The sequence below is a fragment of the Haemaphysalis longicornis genome, unplaced genomic scaffold, assembly GCF_048455015.1.
Source record: "Haemaphysalis longicornis isolate Haplotype H1 unplaced genomic scaffold, Haemaphysalis longicornis Haplotype H1 scaffold_5, whole genome shotgun sequence".
NCBI classification, from domain to species: Eukaryota; Metazoa; Arthropoda; class Arachnida; order Ixodida; family Ixodidae; genus Haemaphysalis; species Haemaphysalis longicornis.
The window spans coordinates 215,784,410-215,795,775 of record NW_027526385.1 but is presented as its reverse complement, the minus strand read 5'-3'; the positions used below and the strand labels follow the sequence as shown (position 1 = coordinate 215,795,775).

Genomic DNA, 11,366 nt, shown 5'->3' with positions numbered 1-11,366 from the left:
AAGACGCTGCGAGTCCTCGGACTACACATCGACGCCCTCGGACACAACGGCTTCACCGTTGCCAAGTTGGAATCAAAAGTCGCAATGGCCATGAGGTTGGTCAAAAGAGTGGCGCCCAGACGCGGAGGCATGAGAGAGGCGAATCTCCTCAGGCTGGTCCAGTCGTTCGCCGTCAGCCACGTTGCATATGTAGCTGCATTCCACAATTGGACAGTGGCGGAGCGAGGGAAAGTGGAAGCTCTGCTACGCAAAGCTTATAAGACGGCCCTGGGCCTATACGCACATACCAACACAGAAAGGCTTCTCGAACTGGGGGTGCACAACACCCTCAGCGAGATAGCCGAGGCCCAGGGCACCGCGCAGACCGCGAGGCTTACGCAGACGATAACTCGTAGGGCTATTCTACGTAGGGTAGGCTACCGGTCGGAATTAACGCGAGAAGGCAAAAGCGAGAGCTGCGGGGGTAGCGGCGGGTGCGGTGGCGGTGGCGGTGGTCGTGGTGGCGAAGGCGGGAGGGGCGCCGGCGAGCCGGCCGCCGATGCCGAAGCCGGCGCGGTCGCTGCCGCGCGGGCTGCTCGCCCTCATGCACGTGCCGCCCCTGCCGAAGCACACGGAACCATAAGAGAACCGAGAGCGGCGAGCGGCCAGAGCGAAAGCCCTGACGGACGTGCACGCGGCGGACACCAACGCCTTCTACGTGGACGCGGCGGAATACCCAGGCCGCCGGAGCACGTACGCCATGGCCGTGATTGCAGCGACCTCCGGGAAGCTGTGCTAAGCGGGCAGCGTCAGGGCCCGGGATTCAACGCAAGCGGAGGACCTGGCGATCGCGCTGGCCCTAGTGGACCCACGGTGCGCGACAGTGATCAGTGACTCGCGAAACGCGATACTGAGCTACGCTCGGAACTCGGTGTCGGAGTGCGCGAACGGGGTGTGCGGGGACGTGCCCCGACGAACGCTACCGGTGGTCCTCAAGTGGTTCCCGGCACACGTGGGACCGGTGGGGACCGGGACCAACCGCAACGAGGAGGCGGACCGAGCGGCGCGCGTGCTAACGAGACACGATTTCGCCGCCGTCGCTGGTGCGGCCGCTGCCGCGGCTGCGGCTGCTGCGCCCGCGGAGGGTGCGGCGGCGGCTCGGGCGGCGGCTGCGGCCGAGGCGAGTCTGCCCCTCCTCCTACTCTATCGAACGCGGAAGAAAACTACTACAGGGAAGAAGAGGAAGCAACCCCGGTCAGCTCCTACAAGGATGTGCTTGCGTGGTACAGAGAGACTAGGCGCGCCTTCCCGCCGCCGCACCGTAAACTCACCAGGAGGGAAGGGGTGCTCGTGCGACAGCTCCAAACGCGGGCGATATGGACGCCCGTCGTCGCCAAACACGTGTGCCCCGAACTGTACCCAACGGACGAGTGAGCGCTGTGCGGGAGCGCTCGTGCGACCATGCAGCACATGCTGTGGGGTTGCCTCAATCAACCACCGACAACAACAACGCAGGAGGACGATGATCCGCTCCCACCAAGCGTGAGGGACGCGGTCACCAGCGTCAACTACGAACTCCAAAAGATGGCTGCCGAGCTCGCGCTCGCGGCCATCGAACGCCAGCGGCCGAAAGTGCGACTTTCCACCAACCCTTGCACGGGGCCCGGCGAGTAGCGCCAGTAGGTAACCCACCGGGTTTACGCAGGCCTGAATAAATGTTGATTCTCTCTCTCTCTCTTAGTCACTTATTAGAGGTCACCTTAGAAGAAGTATGTAGTAATCGGCCGAATATACATTTCGCATGCTGTAAGACCATCTAAAATATGTAGCAACAGGAAATGTCGGCTGCTTGGGGATGCGAGAAAGCAGACGTGTGGCTGGTTTGTAGTTTCAAGACAACACTGTTTATTTTACAAAGATGCGTACCGGGAGAGTTCCCCCCTCCTGCCCGCCCCCGAAGAGGGAAAGAAGGGACACCCCGCGACCTTCTAAAAGAGAGAGAAAAAGGGCCCTCCGAGCGAGCAGACTGCAACGCAATCAGGACTAATCCCAGGAGTCGGCCGCAGATCAAGTTGTTCCCCGAAGAGGGCGGGGAACACGCGCCAGCGTCTCCAATACGAGTCTTTCCAAATGCACACTCTCGACAGGCGGGTTGCTAACCGGAGAGAAAGTAATGCTTGCGCGGAAGTGCCAAGTGGTTTCCGCTAGAGAGGCTCCCTCCCTAGATGGCGGAGCGTCTAAAGAAAGGCAGCGTTACCGGCTGAATGGCGAAAAGTCAAAGTCCAGGGGTTATCACTGAAAACGCACGTGAGAGGCTTCTTGAACAGAAACCTCAATATGAGCAGGCTTGGCGCTGTCGATGGCGAAGACTTCTCGTTTGCCCCACACGTCGATTGTGATGGTCTTGTTATTATGTTCCAAAACTTCTAAAGGGCCATCGTACGGCGGAGTGAGGGAAGGCTTTGTTGCGTCATGTCGCACGAAGACATGTGTAGCTGAGTCGATGTCAGCGAAAGTGAAAAGCTTTCTCTTGCAGGGGATGCGAGGTGCTGTTGCCCCTGAAATGCGCAAGCCATGTTGGCAGCTTCTCGATGTGGTCGGAGGTTTCTTGCGGGGAAAGTGTCTGGTCGGAGAAGAATTCTACCTCCCGGGAGGCCCACTGTTGAGCCGTACACCATTTCCGCTTCGCTGAAGCCGAGGTCTTTCTTCACCGTTTAGCATACACCAAGAAGAACGAGCGTGAACTTTTCCACTCAGTGCTAGCGATCGAGTTTGGCTGTAGTACAGCTTTGAGTTGTCTGTGCAAGTGCTCAACCATCCCGTTGCTGGCGGGGTGGTAGGCAGTTTTATGCTGGAGCCTTGTGCCTTGGAGGGTCGAAAGCGCGCAAAAGAGGTTGCTCTGGAATTGCCGTCCGCGCTCAGTTATTATGCGGGTAGGGCAGTCAAAGCGTAAAACCCCCATGTCTGACTAAATTCCTGCGCGACGGTCTCATCTTATATGTCCGCAATTGGTATAGCTTGGGGCCAACGGCTGTATCTGTCGATGTACGTGAGCAAGCACCGGAAACCTTGGCATGGCGGTAGCGGTCCCACCAAGTCGACGTGAACGTGGTCAAACCGCGACTCAGGAGTCCGAAATTTGTGTAGTGCAGCCCGGGTGTGTTGAGTCACCTTGACTTGCTGACACGTTTCACATTTCCGAACCCAACGTCACACGTCCGCGTTAACGCCGGGCCAAACGAAGCGTTCTGTTATCAGCCGCTGGGTGGCGCGGACACCTGGGTGGCTGATGGAGTGGAAAGTATGGAATACCGCTCGGAGGAAATTCAGTGGGACGAATGGTTGGGAGGTTGTCTAGGACTTATCGCAGGTTATCGTAGCCTGGACGTAGGGAAGTGCAACCTCTGAAAGCACGAGTGAAGATCTCCCTAATTTGCTTCTCGTCAACTCAATGTCGTCCCGCTGAGCCGTGGCCATCGTCTCAAAGTCCAGGACTTTTGTGCCGGAAGCGTTGACGTGAGCCAATGCGTCGGGTGCTTCGTTTTCGACTCCGGAAACGTGGCTGATGTATGTAGAAAACTCACAGATGAATGAGAAGTGACAAATTTCTCGTTCTGAGTAGGAGGAACTGTTCTTAAATATGTAGGTGAGGCGCTTATGGTGTGTCAAGATGTAGAACTCCCGACCCTCGAGGAAATAGCAGAAATGCTTAATAGAACAATAGATTCCGAGCATCTCCCTTCTAAAAGTGCTCGACCGTACTTCTGCAGGCTTCAGGCGTTTCTAAAAGAAGTCAAGTGCCTTCCACTGTGCACCGTCCTGTTGCTGCAGCACTGCTTCCACCGATGTGGAAGAGGCGTCCACCATGAGGCGTGTGGGAGGGTCAGGCAGTGGATGATTGAAGGTTAGTCACGGCCAGCTCGTCCTTCTTAAGCTTTCTGGAAAGCGTTCCTGTGTTCGCCAGGCCAACAAAATTCTTGTGCCTTTTGGTCGTCTCGGTGCACCAGTTTGGTCACTGGCTGGAGCATTCGAGCGCTGGACGGAATGAACCACCGCGGGAAGTTTAAGAGCCCGAGAAACTCTCCAAGCTTGCGGAAAGGTGTCGGAGCAGAAAGCTTCTCGACCGCTTCCACCCTCGATTCCAATGGCACAATGCCTTCAGTGGTGTTGTGGTGGTCAAGGAAATTGAGAGCCTCGACACCAAGCATGCACTTTTCTGGTTTCAACAACAGGCCGTGCTCATCCCGACGCTGAAAGAGCATGCAGGGGTGCTGTTCGCGCTCGCTAGGAGTTCTGCTGGCCGCCAAAATGTCATACAGGTACACACACAGACGAAAAGAACACCCCAGATGACTTCATCCATGAACCTTTGCCACGTCTGTTCGTCGCCCAGCTCTTCACGACATGGGAGCTGCTGAAGTCTGCTTTCTTCAGGCGCCTCGAGGAGGTCCAGCACCGTCTTTTTGAGGGTGTCGTATTCCCCCGTGTGTGGGAAGTAAAACTAAATATCGTCGATAGCGTCAAAGGTTTTAGGGGAAGGGCTGCGACGACGTGAACGTACTTCGTCGACGGCGAAGGGATGTGCCGGAGCTGAAAACGTGCTTCCACCTGGCTGAACAAATCTCTTGGAATTTTAGGCCAAAAATTTGTTAGCTTCAGTTTTGTTGCGATGACTGCAGGCGTGGATGAAGCAGTTTTGTCGTAGGAGCTCACTGCGGCGTGTTTGTTGGAGCATTCTTCGGGTCACGAACCTTGCTACTAGCCGGGATGTCGGCTTCTGGAGGAAGCGAGAAAGCAGACGTGAGGCTTGTTTGCAGTTTCAAGACAAGGCTGTTTATTTTTCAAAGATGCATACGGCGAGAGTTCCCGGTCGACGAGGGAAAGAAGGGGAACCCCGTCGTTCTTATAAAAGAGAGACGAAAAGGATCCCCCCCCCCGAGTGATCACACGGCAACAAGTTGTTCCCTGAAGAGGGCAGGGAGCAGACGTTGGCGTCGCCAATACGAGTCTTTCACAAAGGCGCTCTCTCGAAAGGCCGGCTGCAGACCAGAGAGGAAGGAATACTTGCACGACGGTGCCAAGCGGATTCTGCTACAAAGAAAACAAATTTTAAATAACCACTGACGGGGCCGTTTATGCCTAACTGAGTGGAGCTTTTTAGATTGACGTCTTTTTTCCTTATTACCCTTCTTTTGTTACGACCTGCAATTCCAAATAAGCGCGGACTGTCACTTTTATTTTCCATATTCTCAATAATGTCGGCTTTTATGACATCTTCCTGTTAGCACTCAATAAGCAGAACAACGCGGAAGCCTACTGAAAAATAAAAACAATAATTTTCTGCATAACAGCACACCGTAAATCCAAAGGGCACCCAGCAATTTCTACAATAATGACTCATTTTGTGGGTACATCTGGTCTAGCAGTATTGTAGTACCAACCACGTTTGGAATCGTAGATGAAGTCTTAGAGTTTTAGCTGAAGGTCGAGAGGTAAATGGTGTCCGCTTTGACATTTTATAACTCCAAAAGAATTGGTGGTCCTGTTTAGGCAATGGTTCCACAGAAACAATATATTTTATTATGAATCAATCAACTGCAAGGAAGTATGCTTTGTGGGCAGCTTGAAACAGAGTCCAAGATGACAACATACTTCAATGTTAAGCATCAAAAACTATTCCCGCTAATAAACGCATCTCCATAATATCCACGAAAGACGTTTTTCTAACCCAACAATGAGTAAACTAGAAACCTATTAAAGCGACGCCACGGTCGCGAATATAGATGGAAGTTAGATATGGTTTCCTAACTATAAAAACAAAGCTTTTGTTGCATTGGTGGCAAGTTACCATTCAAAATTTACAAAAAAAAAACAAAATAAATGCACCGCTGTTATCGCATGAGTATTTTTGGGCGCTGGCTTTTGGTAGGCAGACCCTAATTGTGGAGACAACAGTGCCCGACGTAACGTAGAAATTTCCCGATATTACCCCAGAATTTGTCTCTTCTTCATTTGTCGACATTGAAACGAGGATTGTATTAAGATGCTTTGCAAAAACTTTATACCATTGTTATTTGTGTTAGTGCCAAAAGAGTTGTTTTTCTAAATTAAACATTATTTGTATTTACCTCAGCGTTAATACTTGGTTACCAGTCAATACGATGCCGGTTACAGTGCACTTCTATACAATTCCGCAGTTTCTCCTTTGGTCGACGCCATTCCCAGCAATTTCATTTAATAGAGGAAGATTGCATACTTGTTTACTTTGTGTAGGATGTTTAGGCTTTATCCATATATTTTACGATGTAAATACATGTGTCTTCATTGCTAGAAAACTACGAATTGAATGACAGCAGTGTACACGCCGAAGGATACACTTCACCCACCCTAGACAGTGCACCCCATTTGGTGCACTGCTTGTTGTACGTTCGGTAATAGCTGCTATTTTATTTCGTACTGGATGGTGGCTTTATTAAACAATATTCAGGAAAAAGACTATCCCATTCATTGCTACTTTTGGTTTGCTGAATGATTCGGGCACAGGCATACTGAACCACCCGCCAGCTCCTAAGATATCCCATTTATTCCAGACACCTACCGCGACATCTTCCACATGACATAAACACTGCCTGCTTAATTTTATAGGACGACCTTACCAACAGAATGAAAGCCGCGCTCTCCGGGCCGATCTCCGCTCCCAAATCATATACAGTTTTCCAGCTGCAGACGGAGGCACGAACATGTCATAGGTAGCATTAAAATGATTCTTAAGAATGGCGGAGAAACTGAGAGCAGAAGCCGCGGCCTTCGATTTGTCGACACGCGCATGCGAACGTCATCTTGTTTACTGCTGCTTCGCTGTCTGTGTAATCTTTTAGTTGCAATGAGGAGCCGAACTTTGCCTAAATAGTGTTGCTTTTTCTTCAAGGCAGCGCCATCGTCTTTGGCGAGGTGACATCTGGTAGCGGTACATGGTACGTGTTACCTAACGCCTCTCAGGTCGTCAACCAAGCCCCGCTCGTGGCAACAGTGACAGCCAGGACTTCAGCCGGACTTTTGGGTACTGCATGATAAATTGAAGGCAGAAGACGTCACGATCGGTGCCATAAACAACGCTTCCACGATGACCAACCCTGCCAGAACTCCTGTTATTCCGCAGAAACCCTGGAGACTATATTACCAAAAGTCACATGAGGACGATCCCGAGGAACGGCTCGAACATGTATAGAGTGTATGGGCGTTTACTGTTCGGATAAGGACAAAACACTGAGGCAAGTAATTTTTGATCATGAATAGTCTGGACTCATTTGGTGCGATAATCACCAACGTATGCTGACGACGTTGCAGTAATTTAAGACGGACATTTCTAAAACATACACAAGCCTGGTACGTTAGAAACGGGACCAGAAGTTCCCGCAGACATGCAAGCAGCTTCGCTAAGAATCCGTGCTCGTATTCGTTGAGGAGATGAAGCTTCGTTTTTGCCTGGTGGACCCAGAAGTACGCGAGATTAAGCAAGACGTGTTCTACTTCCTTGGCCGCAAACCCCGGCAGACAGTGGCCGAATGCGCAACTGAGGCGGTCTCGGTGGAGAAGCTAGAACTTTAAACGAAGCACTACGACCGCCCAATGAATGTACTTTCCTAGGAGACGATTGGTGGCCGTGCTCTTAGCTCAGTTGCACTGGTGACACCATGCCTACAGAATTTAAGGAGGAGCTGTGAAAAGTTTTCCAACGACGCCACAACACGAAGTAGCGTCTCGGAACAACGCGATCCGATGTGTTTAGTGCGCATTGGGAACTTTTACGCCGTCGGAAGGAAGCGGTGTGGCACAAGCTATTGGCTACGCCGAAGATGTTAATTCTCCCCAGTAAGATCCATCTCTCCGCCAGGAAGCCCCTTTGTACCACAATCCACTGTCAGCCGCCCGATTCTCTGTAGTTCAAAACCAGACACCGAGGAAGCCAGGCGTAAGCTAAAGCAGCGATAATCATAGGCTTTCTTACCACTGCTAAGAGGGCTACGTCTACCGCAAGTGCTGTAACAAAATAGTCGTGTTGCGTCGACGCACGCCGCCCCTACACGGCTGGTGCCCTACGGAAATCGAAGAACACCGGTCCTACAGTAACCAAGTTCGAGGTTTCATAAAGCTTTCTTCTCCGCTTTACCCATATCAATCACAAAGCCATCAAACCAACGCAGTCTTCACGTGTGGGAGCTTACAGATTCCACGTAAGGGAAACTAAAGGGAGCAACTTATGGACGGTGAACTGGCTCTACGGCGAACAATAGGAAACACTCCAACGACGCAAGGACCACCGAAGACCCTGAGTCACGGCATGTCTTCAGCAAAACGACTGGTTATAACGGTAAGGTGACTCCCGAATACAACGATAATCACACGGGGCTAAGCGTACCCGTTCCCCTGGGAAAATGACGACACAGCCCCTGACCATCAAGAAGCACCAGCCCTGATATCACGAACAGATGCACAGGCAACTCGATGAAAGGAGTATTTCACGTCCAATTGTTCGTCGACGCTTTGAACGTAGCCATCCTCATAGAAACGGTAGCCGACTACTCATGAATGAGCGCATGATTCGGAATAATGCTGAAAAAAGTTAGAAATAGATGTGATGCTCTGTACAAAAACACAGCAGGATTCCATCTAGTAATGTCAATTGAAACGTGCATGTCGCGAGTCAACAAGACGACACCACACATTCTGTTGTTTTATTCATTTTGCATAACTTCTACTGGGATGTAACTCTCAGAATGGACTTCATGACTAGAAACGGCGCAAACATTGCTCTGCGCACCAAGTCCATAAGTTTTTTCTGCTATCACTCTATTACACCAAAACCAAACCTCACACACTGTGCTCCTGTTAGGATTACCGATGATCATTTCCGTCTACCACCCCAATCAAGTTTGATAACCACTGTCTACTGACAAGATGATGTCCCTGATGTTGAAGTTATCGTTGACTGATTGTCACAAACTGCTGGCCAGGCTCTCCATTTTTTGCGTTCGGATAGACAACATGCCCTCCCCCCTTTCGTGGGTCGGCCATTTTGCGTCGCGCGGCGGAATCTTGGCCACCCCCTTCGGCTTTGTGCTCACTTCTTTTCTTTCGCCGTACCTGCTACGAGGACAAAGCTAGTGGCGATATTCCAGCGCGCGTGCAGGTGCGAGGGGTCGACGTCACGATCGCGCTCTCGGACGCGCGTGTGCGATGGTGGCAAGGGGCCAGGGGCCCCAAGAGGGAGGAAAAGAGGAACAATGGGGACGACGACAGAGCAGGTCTACGGGACAGACCGGTGGCCAGTGGAAGTTGATTTAAGCGGAAGAAAGCGGTCACTAGGGGCAGTCTGGTGATTTTTAAACATGCAATACGCTGGGAAGTGTCTGGGGGTGACGCGGCCTCAGCGGATGTCCGTCGGTAGGCCCGCAGCGGAACGACAAGCGCACCATCAACGGGATTAATTTCACTCCGTCGTTCCGGGTCTCAAGGCCGACGTGACTCCGCACCCCGTATCCCCTTGAAACGTAAGCGGCTGCGCGGCGAAGCCGACTCGACTTCGCCGTGACTTTCCGTACGCCGGGACTTTCTCCTCGCCGGTACACATTGCCACGCCTGCGTCTAAGACGTTTGCCTCCGGGATTGTTTCTTGTGCCGCGCCCCGCCTTCGAAATTTATTTGTTGCCGCGGGTTAAGATATCCGATTCCTCCTGAATGCATTGCGAAGTACTTGTTATCAGTAGATTTCAAGACAGTATACTGGGAAATAAATTGCCCGATATGAACCCGCAAAAACGTCATTTATAACTCCCGAAAAAATATAATAGTGGACGCTGGTGCTGTTTCGGCCGTGCACGTTGCACCAAAATTTCAAACAGCCATGGGCTCTGTGCTATCTCGCCAGAAGTGGCACAACTGCTTTGTAATAGCACAACATGACGTTGTGGTATTTGCCTGGACTATTGAAGAACACTTTGCAATGTTTGAGTCGGCACCAGAGCTGATTCTTACGTTTGGGTTAACGCTGAGGCTTCAACAGTGCTGCTCCGCGTACGAGAAACTCGCGTGTTTGGGAGACGTCACCGATTCTGCTGAATTCCTATGTGACCTGGGTAAAACTTCAGCTAAACCGACATTCCCAAGGCCCAATGACCAGAAAGGCGCGCTGAGAATCTTTGCACTGTGCGCGTATGACGTGCGCTTCGTCGCAACTTTCGCAAGCCTTGCCAAGCCAATCACGCGTTTGAATAAAGGTTGCACCCTTTTCTCCTGAAAACGCCCACGATTAAGCATTCTGCGAGGTGTTACAACACCTGCAGTCCTAACCTGTGACGAAAATGCCGAAACGGAAATGGAAAAGGCTGCTTGTAATATGTGCTTTTTAGCGGTCCTCGTCCAAAAGCAAAGGGGTTTCGAAAAAGTAATCACGTATTCCAGCGTGGCTTTTCGAAGGTAGAAAGAACTACTCAGCTTTTGGAAAGAGTGTCTTGCTATTGTAAAGGGTATTTAAAAAATTTCGGGTACGCGTATGGTAGCCCATTCAAGGTTGTCACAGTCTACCAGGGGCTGAGTTACCTCGCAAATTTGAAAGACCAATTTGGCAGTCTGCGGCTGTGGAGCTTGTGCATGCAAGATTTCGAAATTGAAATCGTCTGTAGATCTGGCACTAAACAAACCGATGCTGACTGTCTTTCTCGCGCACCCGTGTACCCGTGACCACAAGCCTCCAATGAAGATGGCGCGTTTTTCGGTGTAGTGAAGGAGAGCGACCTAGCCGCTCACCATCCTGGCGACCCCGAAATATGCGTTAAGATCAACTACACCGAATTCCGCGGCGTCGTTAGGCCTCAAGAACTCCGTTCTATCAAGAAAAAGTTCAACCCCTAAAGGATAACAAGGTACCTTCTACTAACTCCTACAGACCTTCGTAACGAAGTTTTGGAAGCGTGCCATGATGACCCGTCTTCAACCCTTCTCGACACAGCACGCACTAGTGAAAAAAATCAATGCGAAGTACTACTGTTCCCGACTTGCATCTGATGTCTCTCACTACAGCCGGAGCTGCTGGAACAGCCAGTGACCAAAGCGACGCCTACGAGACCTGCTTGCCTTCTGTTAAAAATATTACAGAAAGAAGAGGTGGCCATTGCCAGGTGCCACCTAATATCACCATCATTGTAGAGTTCCCTCCGCCATTAAAAGGAATCACCCACGTCCCGTGGTCCCCGCCTTGGTTTCTTCAACAAAATGGTGCCGTGACCAGGATGTGAAGATCTACACAGTGGGAGAATGAAGTGTGCGGACCGCCATCAATGCTGACGCGAGTGACACGGCTGCGATGGGTCTGAACGATGACCGTTGAC

At 51.4% G+C, this 11,366-nt stretch overlaps 1 pseudogene; it reads right to left on the bottom strand.

The window, feature by feature from the left end:
- Nucleotides 1-429: 429 nt before the first annotated feature.
- LOC144140098 (uncharacterized) overlaps nucleotides 430-11,366 on the bottom strand; it is a 77,259-nt pseudogene continuing 66,322 nt past the window's right edge.